Genomic DNA, 22,411 nt, shown 5'->3' with positions numbered 1-22,411 from the left:
CAACCCATACCAGTATCAATCGCCCCTATACACAAAAAGAAATACACAAGGAAATTGGTTCACTTAGAGAAGGAGGATGATGAACCGGGACCATCACGAGAGCAGGAAGAAGAGCCAGAACCAGAAGTGATCACTCGGCCCCTGTCCCTGAGTGAGCTGCGAGATATGCAGAAAGATTTTGGCCACCTTCCAAGGGAGCACATTCTTACCTGGCTGCTCCGCTGCTGGGATAACAGGGCCAGTAGCCTGGAAGTGGAGGGCAGGGAGGCCAAGCAGCTGGGATCCTTGTCTAGGGAAGGGGACATTGACAAGGCAATTGGGAAGAAGGCACAGGCCCTCAGCCTCTGGAGGCGACTCCTGTCAAGCATGAGGGAAAGGTATCCTTTCAGTGAAGATGTCGTATGTCAGCCAGGCAAGTGGACCACCATGGAGAGAAGTATCCAATATCTGAGGGAATTAGCTGTGCAGGAAATGGTTTATTATGATCCGGACAATGCACATTTGCCCACAGACCCCGATGAAGTCCAATGTACCCGACCCATGCGGCAAAAATTTGTGCGAAGTGCACCATCATCGTACGCCAACTAACTGGCAGTAATCGACTGGAAAAGTGAAGAGGTGCCCACAGTGGACGAAGTGGCTGGCCGACTCCGGCAATATGAAGAGAGCCTTTCTTCCTCCCTCGTCTCGACTGCAGAGAAGCTGTCCCAGGACATCCAGCAACTCAAAGAGGATATATCGTACTCCCCACCTGCACAGACCCGTATTTCAGCTGTTAGGAATAAGCATTTTTCTGCTCCGGAGAGGGGATATGGAGCATACACACCACGAGGTAACCTGTGGTTTTATCTGCGTGACTACAGAGAAGACATGAGGAAATGGGATGGGAAGCCTACCTCAACCCTGCGGGCACGAGTACATGAGCTACAAGGCAAGACAGCTGTACAAAGGGACTCTTCCAGAAAGAATGCTGCTCCAGTTTCCACTGGGCAGCCCCCCAGACCAAGTGGAAGGCCTGATCGCACTTATGATCCTCTTGAAGGGACTTCTAAGTCCTTTTTGCAAGAGATGAGTAGTGAATACGATGAGTAGTGAATACGATGAGCAGGATTTGAGGGGCCCTGCATCCAGCCAGGTGGAGGAAAGGGACAATAGAGTGTATTGGACTGTGTGGATCCGATGGCCCGGCACATCAGACCCACAGGAGTACAAGGCCCTAGTGGACACCGGTGCACTGCGTACCCTAATGCCATCAAACTATGAAGGTGTGGAACCAATATCTATTTCTGGTGTGACGGGGGGATCCCAACAGTTGACTCTGTTGGAGGCTGAAGTCTAACTGGGAATGAGTGGCAAAAGCACCCCATTGTGACCGGGCCAGAGGCTCCGTGCATCCTGGGCATAAACTACCTCCGGAAAGGGTATTTCAAAGATCCAAAAGGCTACCGGTGGGCTTTTGGAATAGCCGCCTTGGAAGCGGAGGAAATTGAACCATTGTCTAGTTTGACTGGTCTCTCGGAGGACCCTTCTGTTGTAGGGTTGCTGAGGGTTGAAGAGCAACAGGTGCCGATTGCTACCACAACTGTGCACCGGCGGCAATACCGCACCAACAGAGACTCCCTGGTTCCCATCCACAAGCTAATTCGTCAACTGGAGGGTCAGGGAGTGATCAGCAGAACCCACTCACCCTTTAACAGTCCCATATGGCCAGTGCGGAAGTCCAATGGAGAGTGGAGGCTGACGGTAGACTATCGTGGCCTGAATGAAGTCACACCACCGATGAGTGCTGCCGTGCCAGACATGCTGGAGCTTCAATATGAACTGGAGTCAAAGGCAGCCAAATGGTATGCCACAATTGATATAGCTAATGCATTTTTCTCGATCCCTTTGGCAGCAGAGTGCAGGCCACAGTTTGCCTTCACTTGGAGGGGCGTCCAGTACAGCTGGAATCAGCTACCCCAGGGGTGGAAACACAGCCCCACCATTTGCCATGGACTGATCCAGACTGCACTGGAAAAGGGTGAAGCCCCAGAGCACCTGCAATACATTGATGACATCATTGTATGGGGCAACTCAGCAGAGGAAGTTTCTGAGAAAGGGAAGAAAATAATCCAAATCCTGCTGCAGGCTGGCTTCACCATAAAATGAAGTAAGGTGAAGGGGCTTGTGCAGGAAATCCAATTTTTAGGAATAAGGTGGTATGATGGGCGGCGTCAGATCCCAGTGGATATTATCAACAAAATAGCAGCCATGTCTCCACCAACCAACAAAAAGGAGACACAGGCCTTCTTAGGTGTTGTGGGTTTCTGGAGAATGCACATTCCGAATTACAGTCTAATAGTAAGCCCTCTCTACCACGTAACCTGGAAGAAGAATGATTTCAAATGGGGCCCTAAGCAATGACAAGCTTTTGAACAAATTAAACAGGAAATAGTTCATGCTGTAGCTCTTGGGCCAGTCCGGGCAGGAGCAGATGTAAAAAATGTGCTGTATACTGCAGCCGGGGAGAATGGCCCTACCTGGAGTCTCTGGCAGAAAGCACTAGGGGAGACTCGAGGTCGACCCCTGGGGTTTTGGAGTCGGGGATACAGAGGATCTGAGGCCCGCTACACTCCAACGGAAAAGGAGATATTGGCAGCATATGAAGGGGTTCGAGCTGCTTCAGAGGTGATTGGCACTGAAGCACAGCTCCTCTTGGCACCCCGACTGCCAGTGCTCGGTGGGCCCATGACACCTCAGGCCATCAAGGAAGAGATGTGACATATAGATGGGCCCGTGATCGAGGGGTGGACTTGAGCATGGACGCCATCTCACAGGTCATCCATCAATGTGAAACATGCGCTGTAATCAAGCAAGCCAAGCGGGTAAAGCCTCTGTGGTATGGAGGACGATGGCTGAAATATAAATATGGGGAAGCATGGCAAATAGACTACATCACGCTCCCACAGAGCCGCCAAGGCAAGCGTTATATTCTTACAATGGTGGAAGCAACCACTGGATGGCTGGAAACATATCCTGTGCCCCATGCCACTGCCCGGAACACTATTCTGGGTCTTGAAAAGCAAGTCCTGTGGTGACATGGCACCCCAGGGAGAATTGAGTCAGACAATGGGACTCATTTTCGGAACAACCTCATAGACACCTGGGCCAAAGAGCATGGTATTGAGTGAGTGTATCACATCCCCTACCATGCACCAGCCTCTGGGAAAATTGAAAGGTACAATGGACTGCTAAAAACTACCCTGAGAGCAATGGGTGGTGGGACCCTCAAACACTGGGACACACATTTAGCAAAGGCCACCTGGTTAGTTAACACTAGGGGATCTGCCAATCGAGCTGGCCCTGCCCAATCAAAATTTCCACGCCCAGTAGAAGGGGATAAAGTTCCTGTAGTGCACATGAAAAATATGTTGGGTAAAACAGTTTGGGTTATCCCTGCTTCAGGCAAAGGCAAGCCCATCTGCGGGACTGCTTTTGCTCAGGGACCAGGGTGCACTTGGTGGGTGATGAGAAAGGATGGGGAAGTCCGGTGTGTACCACAAGAAGATTTGATTTGGGGTGAAAATAGGCAATAAATTAAATTATATGATGTTAATAGCTATATACTGTATCAATGGTATGACCATAAGAATCACCCAAAACTAATGAAGGATGGACTTTGGAACTAGAACTGACTTCAACTGGTGCCCAGGAACTTCATCGAAAAATCACATCTTTGACATCCAGACTGTGATCATGGACCACACCAGATACACCAGCCGTGAAAAAACTGTGGATGCAGCGTGCAACAATCCAGCAGCACGCACCATTGCTCCTGCTCTGAGAGACTGTAATGGCAGATGGAACCCAAAGCCATGGACTAAATGAACTCGATGGACACTTTAGAATGATGGCCCAAGGAGTAAGAGAATGGTGTCTATGAAATAATCTGGGCATGACGTAGATGGTATGGAATAAGGGGTGGATAATGTCCTGGTTCTGGCAAGGATAGAGTTAATTTCACCAGGAGCCAGGACAGATGACCCAAGCTGGCCGGGGGCTATTCCATACCATGTGACATCATGGTCACCATAAAAGGGGGCTAGTCAGGTAGTGGGGGAGCGGCGCAGTTTCGGTGTGGTTCTGGGACGGCTGAGCATCCCGTTGGCCAGTCGTTGGATCGGTAAATTGTTCTCTGTTATCACCCATTGTGAATATCTGTTATCAGTACTGTTGTTGATTGTTTCCCTCTCCCTTGCTGTCCCAGTAAACTGTCCGTATCCCAACCCTGGAGGCTTTGCCGTTGTTTTTCCGTTCTCCTCCCCATCCCACCGGGGGAGGGGTGAGCGAGCAGCTGCCGGCTGGGCCTAAACCACATCATCCAGTTTCCCTGATTTTTTTTATAAAAGTGAATTTCTGTGGAGAAATCATGAGTGGACTGCATTAGTCAATTAACTACACCCATAGCAAGTTTTCTCTAAAAATCTTCCAGTTAAAAGCTGATTCACAAACCTGTTCCTATGGGCAGAAAGCATTGTTAATTGAATGATCTTCCTCTTTATACAAAGGAGATTGATCTGAGAAGTGGAGGTGGAAAATCTCAAAAGAATTTATTGAGATTATTTCTTATTGCCCTAGCTCAAAGGGGAGAGACAGCAACTCACCCTGGAAAGTTGTTTAGAGGAAAATTCAGCTTTGGATTATGACCCTTTAGCAGCTGTCTGTGAGGGCACCTCTATTTGAGTGAGGTGTTTACCCTGTCACTGGAGTCAGTACAGATATGATAAGAATCCACCACAAAAAAAAAAAAAAAAAACAAACAAAACAAACCCAAACAAACCTGCAGAAGTCTGATGAACAGGACCCAGTTGGAGAAGTGCTATCCTGTGAGCTACTATGAACCACAAAGCAACTAGATTTCACATTATAGTTGAAAAACAAGTCAGGTAAGTTCAGCACACAGATAATACATTTGAAGGAAGGGAGATATGTAAAAGTGAGTCTAATTTCTTGAACAAAACCCAAGCTAATAAACCATTAAAGGTACAGCGCAGAAAGGAAGGAAGCTCTCATAAAGTGTGCACCTCGACTCAGACAGAAAGAAACCTTGTCTAAAAAAAGTCCCTGATTTACTAGGAAATTAAAAGTATGTCATACAGAAAGATCAGCATAAAATAAATGGAAATTCAGAATAAGAGGGAAGTCTATAAGGTCAAATATATATTAAAAAATTGAGCTGCAAAAAAGCAGCAATATCAAGATAATCTTGCAAAGGATGTTCAAGACTATAGTGAAAATTACATCAGCTAGGAATGGACTGGGACAAATAAGATATCAATAAGTCACTAGAATTACATGGTGTCACATCCAAGTCCTGAAAGAACTCAGAAGTGAAACTGCAGAACTGCACACCTGCCAGGCAAGTGTTTACTTGACGACCATACACTGTAGGACTGGTGGGCTGTTTATGATTATACAGACAAATATATTCTGTTTACAAATAAAGTTCTGGATAGAGTATTGGAAACTATGGAGCCATCTGACTCTCACCTCAATGAGGTTCAAGAAGCTATTTTAAAAACAAGAACTCTTGGCATAGGGACAAACGCAATCAGTTGGAAAACAGTTGCTCAGTTTGTTTAAAGAGAAGTCCTGACGCTCTGCTGCCTGGAGTTTCCTGAAGCTGTCAACGAGCATGTGGATAAAAGGAATCCAGTGGGTAGAATGCACTTTGATTTCAAAAATATAAACACCACACCCAATCTTTGACAAGGTTCACTCCAGAGTCTGGCATAGAATATCACAGAACTGGAGAAAAGGTCCCTTTAGAGCCTGAAAATTTCCCACCCCTTTTGGCAGTGATCCTACATCTTTCTGAGTCTTCCTTTTGCTGCCAAGGTAACTTGTTCTTCACCAGTTTTAACTTCAGGTGAATTCTGACCTTCCTAATTCTATCTGTGCAATGCCAGACAATGCTTCTTCATTCTTCCTGGTTTGCCCAACCATTCTCCACCTGCCGGACACTTCTTCCTTGTGTTCCAACTGAGTCAGAAGTTCCCTGTTCAGCCTGCTGGGATGAATTGTGCTCTGGAGATCCCTGTCTTTCTCCATCATGTCCAGAGGGAAACAAGACAGCTAGCTCTTCCACACAACACTTCACAGTAAGTAAGCAATAAAGGCAAGGTCCTGGTGAAATTATGCTTGTAGCTTTGGCACAGAAAGAAGGGGATATAAAATCCATCCTCCTTTATCAGTGTCTTTTGCCCTTTGCTTCAAAGAACCAAGAAAAGTTCTTTCTGCTATTTGAAAATCATCAGAAAGATGGGTGTGAGTGCATGATGACAGACTTTTAGGTAGATAGTAGCTCAACAGTCAAGATATACACTGTGGACAGGGGAGATGAAATTCAGTTCTCCCTCCAGCCAGCAAATTCAAAGTTGTATTTTTGTGTTTGCCTTTCATAACATGCCTTTTACACAAAGTGTGGTATTTTTATCTCTGGCTGAAGCCACATGTTCATGCAGAAAATAATCCATGCCTTGAGGTACTGGGGAAGACCATCATATGAAAGGATGCAATTGTTTTACCTTGTAGCTTGAGATTTCAACAGGGATGAACAGAGCTCTCTGTCATGGTTGTGACAATAAAGAAATTGCTTTTATTGGAGTAATATCTGTTTACTCAAGTCCGTGGTTAATAAACTACTCTATGACTCTGCAAGATATGAAAGTAAAATAAGCAAATTGTAATAATGTCAGTCTATTTCTCAGTACAAAAGTCCAGTTCTCCCAAACCCAAGGAAAGCTTGTGACGGCTGTTTTCCTTCCTGCTGTCCGGGTAAGAAACAACTTTCAAGCAAAGAAATTAAAACAATCATATTGCCAGCAATATATGAACAAATATCTGGTCTGCAAGTATGATAATTTTATAGGATTCTGCCTTATCTGAAACAGAACAAGGGAGAATTCCATCTTCCTTTGTTCTGCTATACCAATGTTGCCTTGAAACTGTTTTGAGTTTATAGCACATAGAAGGAGATGTTATCTTCTCTCAAAAGCCTACACCTTCAGTAGAAAAGTGAAAAAATTATGTTTTCCTCTAGCTGAGAGTGTGTTTTGTACTAACTGTTTTCTTTAAACATCCAAAAGTCATAGCTACACATATTTGCTCATTAGGAACACTAGTGGCGTTATGCCTATTTAATGCACTGGCTGGAGTTGAATTGTTCCTGTTTCATCAATAATATTGACAATTTAAAAAAAATGCTTACAGAATGAATTCTTTTTTTGTAGAAAAGGGAAAATGTTCACTATAATGCAAGAGTAAGATATGAAAATGCTTCTCCACTATGTTAAGGTATCAGTTTCAGTCTCCAGAAATAGACAGATCCATCTCATGCATGCTACAAGTTCGTAATGTAACTTTCCGGTCTGAAGATTCTGAAGTTTAAGTGGGGCTTGAGAATCAGTATGGCTGGAAACCACAGACCATGGAGATAAATATGAACCCAGTTATGAGCTGCAGAGATATTTTGTCTCCTTGTAAGCTGTTATAGCAGCAGAGCTGGTGTAGAGAACAACCTCTGGCAAGGCTTTGCAATGTCGATGGAGACTTTTTGATTTTGGAGAAGTTATCTGCTCATCATCGTCAGGAAATCAGAGCTGGTTTTGCACTTAGCAGAACTCTGGAGAGAAGTTAAACCACAAGTTGTTTCCTGACACCAGTGCCCATCAGTGCCCAGGGATGAAGGATTCATCTTCCCTAATCTTAGACATGCACAATGATGGGGAGTAATTTTGCTTTTCTTTACAGTGAATGGCAAGAAAAAAACCAGCAAGATGTAGCTAACAGCTTTGTTGGGTAACACACAATTTTCTCATTCAAAAGACTCAGGGCATCTGAAATAATTGGGAGGGGGGGGTGTGTGTTCTTTTTTTATTATTCTCTTTTTTCCATCTGCCAATAATTTGGGGAATGTAAGTATTAGGAATACATATTCCATTTTATTCTTACTGTTTCACTGCTATCTGGTAGTTTGAATGCCATAAATAGCCGTTTAATTACTTGTAAGAATAAAGGTCTCAGTGATAGTCATTCCTCTGTTTCTTCCTCACTGTGATGTATTTATGCATATGACCTTATAACCTTATATAAAATGGAAAAACAGCCTTCTGCAGAATCTCAATAAATCCTAGGAAAGGCTTTAATACACACATGGCTGAAAGAGCTGAGCTTCTGGTTAAACATCCTGTTACATAACACTGTGTCCTGAATTAATGCCATTGTACTTTGAACAAATCACTTCCCTTCCCCCCATCGTTCTCTCCCTCGAAAATTATTTGTAAGTCTCCCTAGTGAACATTAGATAAAAGCAAATGTATGTAAAGATTTTCAAAAGGACAAGACTTCAGACGAAAAGAAGAATCTTGCAACATCAAGATTCATTTGCAAGTAATATAACTCACTGAATGGGTTCATACCCCAGGCATTTAGGTGGTTTACGTAGCGTTAATGCTCATTGACTGGAAGTTAGCTCTGCTACACATTGTGAGTAGTCCTGTAAAGACATAGTTTGTTTCTGGTCTCTGGTGTTGTAACATTTCAGATAACCCTTTTTGGAATTTACCTTTGTGTTCTTTCTAATACGCTAATCTAATATCTAAACTTCCTGCTTTCACCTTCTGCTTTTTGTTTAGGAAAGTCCTTTGAGGGCTTTGCCTGGATGTTGTGTAGTTATCCGGAGAGTCTGAACTTCTGCCACTCCTGAGCAATGGCTTTCCTCTTCATGTGGCATGCAATGATACATGTCCTGATTGTTCTGCAAACACTTCAGAAGACCAGTGGTAAGCAGACTTTACGCCATACAGTTATAAAAAACAAATAATCAGCAAAGATTTTTGAGTTTTGATATGCATATAGATACGTATAAATATACATAGCAAAAATTGTTGACTTCCAAATTCTGGAAAATACAGCTTACTCTATGGGAAGTTACTCGCCTCATTAAGCTCAGAAGTAAGTTTATTGCTGAAGTCTGTGTGGAAGACATATACTATATTATACTACATTCCATATTCTATATTTCTTACCATAGAGTGAGATGTGTCACTTGAAGTACTTGCATTGATTAGGTGGTCTTGATAAAGGTACCTAACTAGACACTGTTTCTGTTTGAGAAAGCCTAGGAAATTTCATGCATCACCAGAGGATGGGCATATACAACCCTGAGGAAGACCATTGGAATCCTCTGAAAGGAAGTATGCCCTAGGTTAGCTCACATTGTACTGGCTGCAACTAAATTTACTCAAGTAAGCATCTAAGGTATCTAAGCTTCCTGACTCCTCTTGGTATGCTCCCATTACAGGAAAAAAAGAAGGGATTTACTTCCTAATGTTGTTATGTAGAGCCACCTCAGATGTCTCAGAAGATCATAACTGGCCTCCAGCTGCCTTTTCATAATGGGAAGGATATTCCATAGGTCTTGTTGCTGGCCCCCTATGGACATCTCACATTCCCTTGGACATCTTGAATATCAGGCGGCTTCTGTGGTACATCTACTGAATTGTACTCCACATCTCCAGTGTTTATAATTTTAACTTAGCCAAACCAATTAGTTCAGATGAAAACATTTGCATATAAGCACCTATAGGTAGGGATCTTAATCTTTGAGTTACATCTCTGCTGAAGTGGCAGAGGACACTTTTCCTGAGGACATATGTCTGGCATCATTTGAGTGAGATGCTCTGGGCTATGTAAGGCATCCATGTGGAAATATTCATATAGATTTATACATGTACATCGATGTATTTGTTAAAAGTTGTTACTTATTTGTCATGAAATTACCAACAGAGACATATCCCTTTTTCTAGACAAACCCAAATCAAAACCAAAAAGCCCTGAATCTGACTTTTAGTATATCCACGAGTTGAGCACACATGGCCAAATGGGAGGTGTCCACAGCTTGTAAGCACAGACCACGCTGGGTTTCCTATGCATCTGCGACAAGAATGACAAGAGTGTATGCAATAAGCTTTACACAGTTTCACTCTGCTCCAGCTTAAAACACCTAAGTACAGATGCCTATATGTGCCTAGGTATAGAACAGACTAGAATAGATGAGATGAGACGAGATGTGGTCGGTTGACCTTGGCTAGATGTCAGGTGCCCACCAAAGCTGCTCTATCACTCCTCCTCCTCAGCAACTGGACAAGGAGGGAGAATGTTATAAGTGAGACCATACAAATATCTTGGTCTAGCCAAATATTTTATTAATCAAGTAAGCAGGCACAAGCAAAACAGCGCTGGGCGGCTGGGGAGTCTCCGCTCCGCCACAGCCCGCAACTCCCCTTTCCAGAGTCTCTGTTTTATAGCATTCAAATTCCGGCTTGTTGGGGCTTGTTAAGTCGTCTGAGGCTGCGCAGTCCGTTGCTGAGGAGGGGGTCGTTACCTCTTCTGGTGATCATGCGTTGTGCTCGTGTTCAGGTGGGGGGAGTGAAGCGCGAGACAGGATGTCTTGTGGTGGGGTATTTCTCAGGGTCTTTTGTTTTAACAAGGATGTTTACCCGACACCCCCTTCCCCACTATCTACTTGCTTAATCCTCCCTCCATGACAAGGCCGTAAGTTGCGAAACCTTATCTCCTTAGCTGATTATTTATTTTACAGACAATGAACAAATCCTCTGTAATTCATCACAGAGAAGAATATAACAGAAGGCTTGTGAGTTGAGATAAGGACAGGGAGATCACTCAGCACTTACCATCATGGGTAAAACAGACTTGACTTGCAGAATTAATTTAATTTATTGCCAATCAAATCAGAGTAGGATAATGAGAAATAAAACCAAATCTTAAACCACCTTCCTTGCACCCCTCCCTTCTTCCCAGGCTCCACTTCACTCCTTCACTTCTCTACCTCCTCTCCCGGAGTGACGCAGGGGAACAGGAGAATAAGGGTTGCAGTCAATTCATCACACGTTTTCTCTGCTGCTCCTTCCTCCTTGCACTCTTCCCCTGCTCCATCATGGGGTCCCACCCATGGGAGACAGTCCTCCACTAGGTTCTCCAACGTGGGTCCTTCTCCTTCTCATGGGCCTGTAAACCCCAGCTACCAAAACCTTGCCACACAAACCCAATAGCATAGCATAGCATAGCATAGGAGATAGGGTAGGGTAGAGTAGATTAGTTCTATTTGGAAAGGACCTACAACAATGATCATCTAGTCCAACTGCCTGACCACTTCAGGGCTGACCAAAAGTTAAAGCATACTTTTAAGGGCCTTGTCCAAATGCCTCTTAAACATTGACAGGCATGGGGCATTGACCACCTCTCCAGGAAGCCTCTTCCAGTGTTTGCCACCTCTCGGTAAAGAAATGCTTCCTCATGTCAAGTCTGAACTGCCCCTGATGCAGCCTTGAACCATTCCCATGTGTCCTGTAACTCTATACCAAGGAGAAGAGATCAGCACCTCCCTCTCCACTTCCCTTCCTCAGGAAGCTGTAGAGATCAATGAGTTTGCCCCTCAGCCTCCTTGTCTCCAAACTAGACAAACCCAGCTTCCCCATCCACTCCTCACAGGAACACTATGTCATTGGAGATCTTGTGAACAAAGATTCATTTACATTATGCTAATGTAAACATTTAGGGTCTTATTCAGTTATCCAAAGATAGATATCGGGTGCCACTTAAGATAACATAAGTGTCATAGTTTAACCTGGCAGACAACTAAAACAACCACAGCTGTTTGCTCACTATCCCCCTCCAATTCGGATGAGGGGGGGAATTGAAAATGGAAAAAAATACAAAAACCAACCTTGTGGGTTGACATAAAGATAGTTTATAGGACAGAAAAGGAAGACAATAATAATAATAATAATAGTAATAATAATAATAATAAAAGAAGAAGATACAAAACAAACGATGAACAGCACAATTTCTCACCACCTGAGGTCAATGCTCTGCAAGACCCTGAGCTGCCTCACCTCCCGGCCCACCCCTCAGCTATATATGGAGCATGATGTCATATGGTATGGAATATCCCTTTGGTCAGTTTGGGTCAGCTATCCTGGCTGTTTCCCCTCCCAGCTTCTTGGGTGCCCCCCGCCTTCTTGTTGGCAGGCCAGTCTGAGAAGCTGAAAAGTCCTTGACTGCTTGGCAACAACTAAAACCATCAGTGTGTTATCAACATTATTCTCATCCTAAATCCAAAACACAGCACCATACCAGCTGCTAGGAAGATAATTATCCATGCCGAAACCAGGACAATAAGGTATCCAGTCTGGTCTCCATGTAGTTCTTTGAAAGGTGTCCCATTTGTGCTGTCTCATGTCCTTCAGCTCCATGTGGATCTTATAACAGGTTCTACTAGGATGCCTCCAGTGATACCAAATGCCTAAGCTTAGGAAATCTGCTCTAGTTCCCACTACATAAGCAGCCCCCTACATACAAAGACATACAAAGACATACAAAGAGCCAAGCTTAGGTGTCTGAATTTGGCGTTAAATCTTACCCTTGCATGCATTTACCTGGTGAACAGTTCATGTGACAATATCCTGGATATATATATATCCAGGGGTCTGCTGCAGGCCACCTGACCAGGGACACCGAGCAGATGAAGCCCTCTATAGGCAGATAGAAGCAGCCTCACGTTCACAAGCCCTGGTCCTTATGGGAGACTTCAACCACCCATCATATTTGAGAAGTCCTGGCAGTCCAGTGAAGTTCCTGCCGACTGGAAAAGGGGAAACATAACCCCCATTTTTAAGAAGGGTAAAAAGGAAGACCCAGGGAACTACAGGCCGGTCAGTCTCACCTCTGTGCCTGGCAAGATTATGGAGCAGACTTTCCTGGAGACTATGCTCAGGCACATGGAAAATAAGGAGTTGATTGGTGACAGCCAACACGGCTTCACTAGGGGCAAATCGTGCCTGACAAATTTGGTGGCCTTCTATGATGGGGTTACAGAGTCCGTGGATAAGGGAAGGGCAACTGATATCATCTACCTGGACTTGTGCAAGGCATTTGACACTGTCCCACATGACATCCTTGTCTCTAAATTGGAGAGACATGGATTCGATGGATGGACCACACAGTGGATAAGGAATTGGCTGGATGGTCGCACTCAAAGAGTTGTGGTCAACAGCTCAATGTCCAAGTGGAGAACAGTGACAAGTGGTGTTCCTCAGGGGTCGGTACTGGGACTGGCACTGTTCAACATCTTTGTCGGCGACATGGCCAGTGGGATGGAGTGCACCCTCAGCAAGTTTGTCAATGACACCAAGCTGTGTGGTGTGGTCGACACGCTGGAGAGAAGGGATGCCATCCAGAGGGACCTTGACAGGCTGGAGAGGTGGGCCCGTGAGAACTGCATGAAGTTCAACAAGGCCAAGGGCAAGGTCCTGCATATGGGTCGGTGCAATCCCAAGCACCACTATAGGCTGGGTGAGGAATGGATTGAAAGCAGCCCTGAGGAGAGGGACTTGGGGGTGTTGATTGATGAAAAGCTCAACATGAGCCATCAATGTGCGCTAGCAGCCAAGAAAGCCAACCGTGTCCTGGGCTGCATCAAAAGAGGTGTGACCAGCAGGTCGAGGGAGATGATTCTGTCCCTCTACTCTGCTCTGGTGAGACCCCAGCTGGTGTACTGCATCCAGCTCTGGGGGCCCCAGTACAGGAGAAACATGGAGCTGTTGGAGAGAGTCCAGAGGAGGGCGACGAAGCTGATCAGAGGGCTGGAGCACCTCTGTTATGAGGACAGGCTGAGAGAGTTGGGATTGTTCAGCCTGGAGAAGAGAAGGCTCCGGGGAGATCTAATTGTGGCCTTCCAGTACCTAAAGGGGCCTACAGGAAAGATGGTGAGGGCCTGTTTATTTGGGACTGTAGTGATAGGACAAAGGATAATGGGTTTAAGCTGAAGGAGGGTCGATTTAGATTAGATGTTAGGAAGGAATTCATTACTGTGAGAGTGGTGAGGCACTGGAACAGGTTGCCCAGAGAAGTTGTGGCTGCCCCATCCCTGGAAGTGTTCAAGGCGAGGTTGGATGGGGCTTTGGGCAATGTGGTCTAGTGGAGGGTGTCCCTGCCCATGGCAGGGGGGTTGGAACTAGATGATCTTTGAGGTCCCTTCCAACCCAAACCATTCTGTGATTCTATATATCACAAAGTACATGCTCTGGCCTCTTGTCTAAGGTATTCACTGCAGAAATTATTGAAGCTCTGTTAACAAATGCTTCTCTTTTGAAATCAATTCCCACACTGAATCAGCACTAACTCATAATATGTGGATATTTGTTTTTCTCAGGTCAGTTTACAGTCCATTCCCCTAAGAATGTTGTCATCCAAGTTGCTGGAGAAGATGCCGTCCTACCTTGCTACATCTCTGCCCCTAGCATCCCCGTCAGCCTCACTGTCCAATGGATCCTTGTTAGAGCTCTGAAGAGAATAGAAATTGCTTCCTTCAATGGAAGAAGTGAGGTGGAAAGGCAAGGAAAGAGCTACAAGGGTCGAACTGCATTTTTCACATCCCAAGTGAGGAGGGGAAACCTCTCCTTGAAGCTTCGAAACATCCAAGTCTCTGACAAAGGGAAATATCTCTGCAAGGTTGCCTATTCCAATTGGTACAGGGAGACCTATGTGGAACTGGATGTGACAGGTCAGTGCCTGGATATCATTGCTTGTAAGCAAGATGAAAGTAGTCTCTCCATGCCATGCTAAGGTGAATTCCAGAAAGATCTGTTATCTTTCAAGATGCTTCTTTTAATTCCAACAGGGATGGGAAAATGGGTTGACTGGAACATTAGTTCAAGTTGTAGGCTGAGTGCTCCTGTGAAATGCAACCGGATTTTGAAAACCGATCAAACAAATATGATGAAGGAAATATTCTAGGCAGGAAGTCTGAGCAGCTAAACTATGAACCAGGTTATTCCCAGCTGCTTGTATTTCCTTCTTAGGAGTGCACATAGAAAACAATACACACAAAGAATACTTTGTTCCTAAGAAAGGGCAAAGCTAGATGGGGTTTATGGGCATCAGCACCTGAGTGAGCTGTCCGGTGGAGGATTCATCTGACATTTAAATACAGTTTCACACTTTAAGATCAGTGGAGATGTAACCAATAAAATCAGCGGAGACAAAGAAGGATTTCTCTTATTGTAGAATCAAAGAATAGTTTTAGTTGGAAAAGACCTTTAAGATCATCAAGCCCAACTGTTATCCTAAACAAGGGTGAGATTTGGCTACAATTACTACATCTAAATTTAAGCAGTGTCCAGGCTCCCATGGTAGCTGACAGAAATCTAGTCAATACATACCATTGAGCCTCAAGTGCTGTTCAGAGCACACCTAAGAGTCATTGCAGTTGCCTACAGATAAATGTCTACCTCTAAGGCCAGTTCAGGTGTTCTATGGGATGCAGACTTGTTCAGGGGCTGGACTTGATATGCTCCATAAAAGTGCTTATCTCTCTCTTTCCACTGAATCCTGATCTCTTAAATACATTTTCTCTGTGTCTTGACAGCTCCATACAGAAGCCTGCCTTTGAAATCTTCTGTTACTGGAGTAATTGGAAAAGATATTCTCTTGCCCTGCCTGTTCTTCACTAATCTTACTGGAAATTTTGTAGTGCAGTGGAGGTTGCTTCACTCTTCCAAATTAATCCACAAGGTTTTCCATAATGGAAGAATCACATCAGAAATAAGAGGTAGGAGGTATAAGGGCCGAACAGAACTGTCTTTTGTTGAACTAAATCACGGGAACTTGTCTCTAGTGCTGAAAAACGTCACGTACACTGACAAAGGAGAATACGTCTGCAGCCTGGAGTCTGAGAGCTGGCGTGATGAAACTGTGGTGGAGCTGGATGTGACAGGTCAGTGAAATGTTTTCTGAATTCATGTGAACTGTGTCTTTCCTGAGTGTGGGGCCCTTGAAGGACCAGACACAAGGCAAACACCAGAACCTCTGGGAGCAGAACAGTTAGAAAAATGAATTAATTTTGTACTGGTCTGGGACATAAACACCTTCAGCTACCCAACACCTACAAGGCATAGACAAAGGCTGATTTGCAGAGTAAGTTTACATGTCATTGTTGCATTCACCTGCTACTCACTACTGAACTGTTTTCGGTCTGGTCAGCCTTGTCTCACTGCATAGCTCAGTGGATCATGCTCAGTGTTTCTGCACTTACTCCATTGCACAGTATAGACATGCCTTGTGTCAGTTTTTTGAGCCCACTCACTGTCCCTATCTTGTCAAATTCAGACATCACTAAGGTCTGCAGCCCAGAAGCCTCCAGCTTTTAGAGGTCACTTAGGGAAGAAAGTCCTCTCCCCAGACTGAGTGACTCAAATGCCCTCCCCAGCCTTCTTGAACAGCTCCTCTAAATGTTGCTGTCTTCAAACAGGCCAGTTCTACATCCTTCCTCCGAACAACCCAATCATCAGCTTCATTGGGGAAGATGTCATTCTGCCTTGCCAGTTGTCACTCACTGTTTTTCCCAGGAGCATCACGGCTCAGTGGGTTGCTTTACAGCCTTTCAGGACACCAAAGGAGATCTCCTATAATGAAGCAGTCAGAGATAGCTGGCTAGAGGAGAGAAGTTGGGGAGGCACAGAGCTCTTCCTCAGCCAGTGGAGCACAGGCAACTTGTCCCTAAAACTGAAGAATGTCCAGGTCCCTGACAAAGGGAAATACATTTGCAGTGTAACAGCAGGAAAATGGCATGATCAGATGGCCATTGAACTGGAAGTGACAGGTCAGTATCATCTCTTCTTTCATCAGGAGTGCAAGGGTTGATAGAGAGGCCCACAGCTGATGGACTGGAAGTGGGAGGGGATTTTGAGGGGGAAAAGGTGTCTCACAAAGAAGCTGCTTATGGAGTTAGACAAGGTCCTACACATGGGTCGGCACAATCCCAAGCACAACTACAGGCTGGGTGGAGAATGGATTGAGAACAGCCCCCAGGAGAAGGACTTGGGGGTGCTGATTGATGAAAAGCTCAACATGAGCCATCAATGTGCGCTTGCAGCCAAGAAAGCCAACTGTGTCCTGGGTTGCGTCAAAAGCAACATGGCCAGCAGGTCAAGGGAGGTGATCCTGCCCCTCTACTCTGCTCTGGTGAGACCCCACCTGGAGTACTGCATCCAGCTCTGGGGGCCCCCAGGACAAGAGAGACATGGAGCTGTTGGAGCAAGTCCAGAGGAGGGCGACGAAGCTGATCAGAGGGCTGGAGCACCTCTGCTATGAGGACAGGCTGAGAGAGTTGGGATTGTTCAGCCTGGAGAAGAGAAGGCTCTGGGGAGATCTAGTTGCAGCCTTCCAGTACCTAAAGGGGCCTACAGGAAAAATGGAAAGGGACTGTTTATTTGGGACTGTAGTGATAGGACAAAGGATAATGAGTTTAAGCTGAAAGAGGGTCGATTTAGACTAGAAGTTCAGCAGAAATTCTTTACTGTGAGGGTGGTGAGGCACTGGAACAGGTTGCTTAGAGAGGTTGTGGATGCCCCATCCCTGAAAGTGTTTAAGACCAGGTTGGATGGGGCTTTGGGCAATGTGGTCCAGTGGAGGGTGTCCCTGCCCATGGCAGGGGGGTTGGAACTAGATGATCTTTGAGGTCCCTTCCAACCCAAACCATTCTATGATTCTATGATTCTATGATTTTAAGGCCAGTGTGTTGCTATGACATGGCTGGGGAGAACAATTATCTCTGCTCATTCAGAGCTACATTGCTCTTGGTTGCACATTGGTTAAGAATGATAGCTGCAAATAGGATGAGGATACCAACATGGAGGAGTAGGAAAGCCAGGTTACTTAACTATCTGTACTATACCAGTCTTGTAGTAAGAGTATGCCTATAGGCAGTTTCCATGAACCAGCTGTCAGGAAGCACAGATTTAAACAACTTAATTACCTGAAAGTTTATATACTTTCTAAAGAGGAATTTAACTACAAGGTATTGGCCAATATACAAACACATATATCAGATTGGCAAGGGAGAAGGACAACTGAGATCTCTTTAACTAGAATCCAAGTATTTACAATAACCAAAACCCTACAAGGTGACTTTGTCACTTCTCTTATGGCAATGTGTTTGTACTTTCAGAACCTGAGACTTTTCTAAGCATGAAATGAATTAATTCCCCATAGAGCTTCACGCATTCCTCAGGATCACTGTGGCTTGACATGTCTCATTTTATATTTTGTGTGCAGTGGCTATTCCAAGTAGTCTCACTTCCACATATGTTGTTGGAGCTGTTGGAAATGATGTGCTCTTGGACTGCAGGCTGCCAGCCACTGGCATTCTGGCAAATATTTCTACTGAATGGTTTCTTTCCAGACCATCAGAACTGATACAGATCATCTCCTACAATGGAAGCACTGGGGAAAAGATTCAAAACAAAAGGTACTGGGGTCAAAAAGAGCTTCTTCAATGGGTACCAAGCAGAGGGATCTTTCCTCTACTGCTAAAAGACATCCAAGTCTCTGATGCTGGAATTTATATCTGTCTGGTGTCTTCTGGGAAAAGACAGCATGAGGAAGCCTTTGAACTAGATGTGATATGAAATTGTCTTCTTTAGTTCTCATTGCTTAGTTCATCCATCTCAAATAAACTCTCATGTTCCTCATCTGCAGAAAATAGAAGATGTAAAGGCTGTTGCTTGCTTCTGCCTGACCTCTAGCTAGCCACAGAAGTAACAGCTACATTCTTGCTTGTTTTCCATGGATGCTATTATTACGTTCTTTGAAATACCAAGTTACTTGCTATAGCTTAATACCTTCAGAAGCAGCTCAGCTAAGATCAGCACCTTGCTGTTCTAAGTGCTGATTTCAGCTTGGTGCATCCCGTTTTTCTTTTCCAAGCAGATACCACTTTATCCCTGCCCATGGCAGGTGGCGTTGGAACTAGATGGTCTTTAAAGTCCCTTCCACCTCAAACCGTTCTATGTTCTGTGTTCTGTGTTCTATGTTCTAAGACTAGATATCTCCAGCTTTCCTAGATTCGAATGTACAAGATAAGCACTCCCAAGTTAGGGTAATGTGACTAAATCAGTTTTGAGCATCGTTGCCATCTTCCTGACAGTTACAGGAAAATGACCATTGAACAGTAAAAAAACCTCTGAAAAGTAGAGAAGAGCCAAGACCACAAGTAAATATCCACCAAGAGAAGAAGAGTGTCAAGGAAGAGGAAATAAGGTTTTCTTTGGGGATGCCTGCAAGGTGAATCAAACTATAAATTCTCTGCACAAGCTCATCTGTTTATACCCTGAGCTGAATAAAATGTGTCCATATCAACACTAAACAATATCTGAGCACAGTCAACATGACAGATCACTGAAAGTCTGTTTAGATTAACTTTGTGGGTGACAACTGCATTAAGTCATTAATTATTTTGCTTACATATGATTGGGACAATGGACAGAGCTGAAGTGGTCTGCAAAGTCATGGGAACCCATGTTAATAGCGCTATGTAGCTCTTGTACACAGCTATGATTTGTGGCGTCTCCCTTTCCAGTGTCTCTGTTCACTCAGTGTCTTTGTTTTGGCTGGGATAGATTTGAATTTCTTCATAGTAGCCTGTATGGGGCTGTGGTTTGGATTTGTGATGGAAACAGGGTTGATAACGCAGGCATGTTTTAGTTATTGCTGAGCAGTGCTTACTCAGCATCAAGGGTTTTTCTCCTTCTCACACCACCCCACCAGCGAGTAGGCTGAGGGTGCACAAGAAGTTGGGAGTGGACACAGCTGGGACAGCTGACCCCAACTAACCAAAGGGATATTCCATACCCTATGACATCGTGCTCAACAGCAAAAGCTGGGGGAAGAAGAAGGGAGGGAGGGACATTCAGAGTTACGGCATTTGTCTTCCCAAGTTACCGTTTACACGTGATGGAGCCCTGCTTTCCTGGGGATGGCTGAACACCTGCCTGCTGATGGGAAACAGTGAATGAATTCCTTATTTTGCTTTGCTTGTGTGTGTGGCTTTTGCTTTACCTATTAAACTGTCTTTGTCTAAACCCGTGAGTTTCCATACTTTTACCCTTCCAATTCCCTCCCCCATCCCACCGTGGAGGAATGAGTGAGCTGCTGTGCAGTGCTGAGCTGCCTACTGGGGTTAAATCACAACACTTAGCCATCTCATTAATATTTTTCATTAAAACATCTGGGAGTTGTAACAGAGGGGGACAGAATGTTTTTTTATATGTTTCTGAAGAGAAAGAGGCCTTTCCAAGAGACAATTGATGGTGTTAGGCTGTTCTGAATGACCCTTTGGACACATCTATGTGTAGACTTCAGGAACACTTATCATGAAGGAGCTGAGGAAGATGGGGTGTATCTGGCTATGATGAGGCTGCTATCTCCCTCTGTTATCTCAGGCTGCTGTGTCCCTCCTTTGGATGAGATAAGGCACTGTATGTGATCTCAAACACAAGAATTTGGTGTCTCAGTTTAGGCAGATATAGACAGGAATCACTCCCTACTCTCAGTTGACTGTGTTGAGCATGAGCAAAATTTAGCTGCCTAACCATAGATACCTACAGGCATTTCAGATGTCCCAGAGAGCTGGAAATTCCTATTCAGGCCTGACATATGATACAGGACCAATGGAGACCTCTCCACTTCTGGTTTGGCAGCTGGAGGCCAGCCAGACGTACAGCATCACCTACAAAATCACCAAATAGTTCATGGGGGCTGACTAAAAGGGCAGTTCAGAGGACTCAGATTCACTGCTAGCTCAGTACAGTCCCTGAGCAATCTGGTCTTTCTTTGTGTGGGGGAACTAGATTAGAGAGCTCCAGAGATCGCTTCTAAGCTAATTTACTCTCTGACTCCATGGATTAGGTAGCTTTGTTTTTACCAGAATCTAGCCCGCTGTCTGTGCTGTTTCTGAGGTGGATTAAGATACACTGCCATGGGAAGAAGAGCAGTGTAACCTGTCACTACAAAGAACTACATCGCTGGAGAAGTGACAGGCTGCCATTGTAAATCTTATTTGTCAGCAAGATTCTAGAAAGGATTTTGGAAACTACATTGCTGTCTGATTCCCATCCCTAATCATGTATCGAGTTTATGACAAAGAAAAAAGAAATTGGAGGTATTCTCATAACTAGAGAGTTGAATGAAAACTCAGCCTAGCTGGGCTATCAGGTTGCTTTTCCTCTGTTATGTCATGGGTTTCCAGTGGTTTGTCTATTGGTTCAAGGGCATTAGCATGTTCTGTGTTCCTTAGATAACAGTCTGCTCATTGATCGTCTGGATTTTATGCCCAATGGGTATTTTGTGTGTCAAAGCTCAGTTCTATTCCATAGGATCAAAGCTACAAACTTCAGCTAAAAACAGATTTGCAAGAAATAACGCCAGAGGCACCCAAAAGGACATGGGTCTTCCATGAGTCTTGCTTCACCTCTGCTAGTCTCAGACATATTGATAGGTCTGAACTGGCACTAGACATCTATGTTCAGGCAACGTAATCACAACTTAGAACTCCATTAACTATAAACAGAGAGACCGAGTTCATATGTGGACACCTACATTTACATCTTTGTCTCAGACTGAATCTCACCTTATTACTTTGGAATTGTATCATAAGACATTTGTGTAAAGAGACAGTGGAGATGTAGTATTAATGCAAGTCAAATCCCGGTTAAAAATTGACTTAGAATTTACCAGTGATGCTCATTAAAAAACAAGCTGGGTATTGAATCAGGCTGAGGGGTGACCTCATTGCAGTCTACAGCTGGGCAGTGGATGGGGAGGTGCTGAACTCCTCTCTCTGGTGACCAGCAATAGGACATGAGGAAACGGAATGAAGCTGCATCAGGGGAAGTTCAGATTGGACATGAGGAAAAGGTTCTTCGCTGAGAGGATGATCGGTCACTGGAACAAGTTCCCCAGGGAAGTGGTCATAGCACCAAGCCTGTCTGAGTTCAAGGAGCATCTGGACAATGCTGTTAGTCATATGGTTTAGTTTTAGGTGGTCCTTTGAGAAGCAAGAAGTTGGACTCGATGATCCTTATGGGTCTAACATAAGATATTCTATGATTCTGTGATTCCACCACAGTCTACACTCCCTTTATGAATGTAGCTATAACCCTGAGATCACTGATGGAAAACCGAAGGAATAGATTATCTTCCACCTTCATGATGCACAGGACAAAAGCTGGTAAGCTTAAATTCCACAGAAGAAAGGACTGTTCACAGAAAATAACCATGACAGCCTGGAACCAAAGATCCTTCAGCATCCACTGTCTCAGGAGGTCTCCAGATGTCACTTCAGAAAGACGCGGGTCTCCCACAAACCTTGTGCTGTATAAGCAGCCCCATGTAGGTGTGTTGGATGCCCTAAAGAATCTTACAGAGCAATGGGTGTCTATGTTTAGGCAACTAAATTGCATTGCACCTGGTGAAGAGTTAGGATTCAGAAGACCATGTGGAACAGAGAGCT

At 44.6% G+C, this 22,411-nt stretch overlaps 1 long non-coding RNA gene across 1 annotated transcript; it reads left to right on the top strand.

Moving 5' to 3' along the window:
* Positions 1-6,101: 6,101 nt before the first annotated feature.
* Positions 6,102-8,707, top strand: LOC129198831 (uncharacterized). The gene is made up of 3 exons (XR_008574542.1): positions 6,102-6,140; positions 6,738-6,816; positions 8,676-8,707. It is a non-coding gene; the product is annotated as an uncharacterized LOC129198831 (long non-coding RNA).
* The last annotated feature ends 13,704 nt before the right edge of the window (positions 8,708-22,411 follow it).

Source organism: Grus americana, chromosome 36 (assembly GCF_028858705.1).
Source record: "Grus americana isolate bGruAme1 chromosome 36, bGruAme1.mat, whole genome shotgun sequence".
Classification (NCBI taxonomy): domain Eukaryota; kingdom Metazoa; phylum Chordata; class Aves; order Gruiformes; family Gruidae; genus Grus; species Grus americana.
The sequence above is the reverse complement of the archived record's forward strand: the minus strand, read 5'-3'. Positions and strand labels throughout refer to the sequence as shown.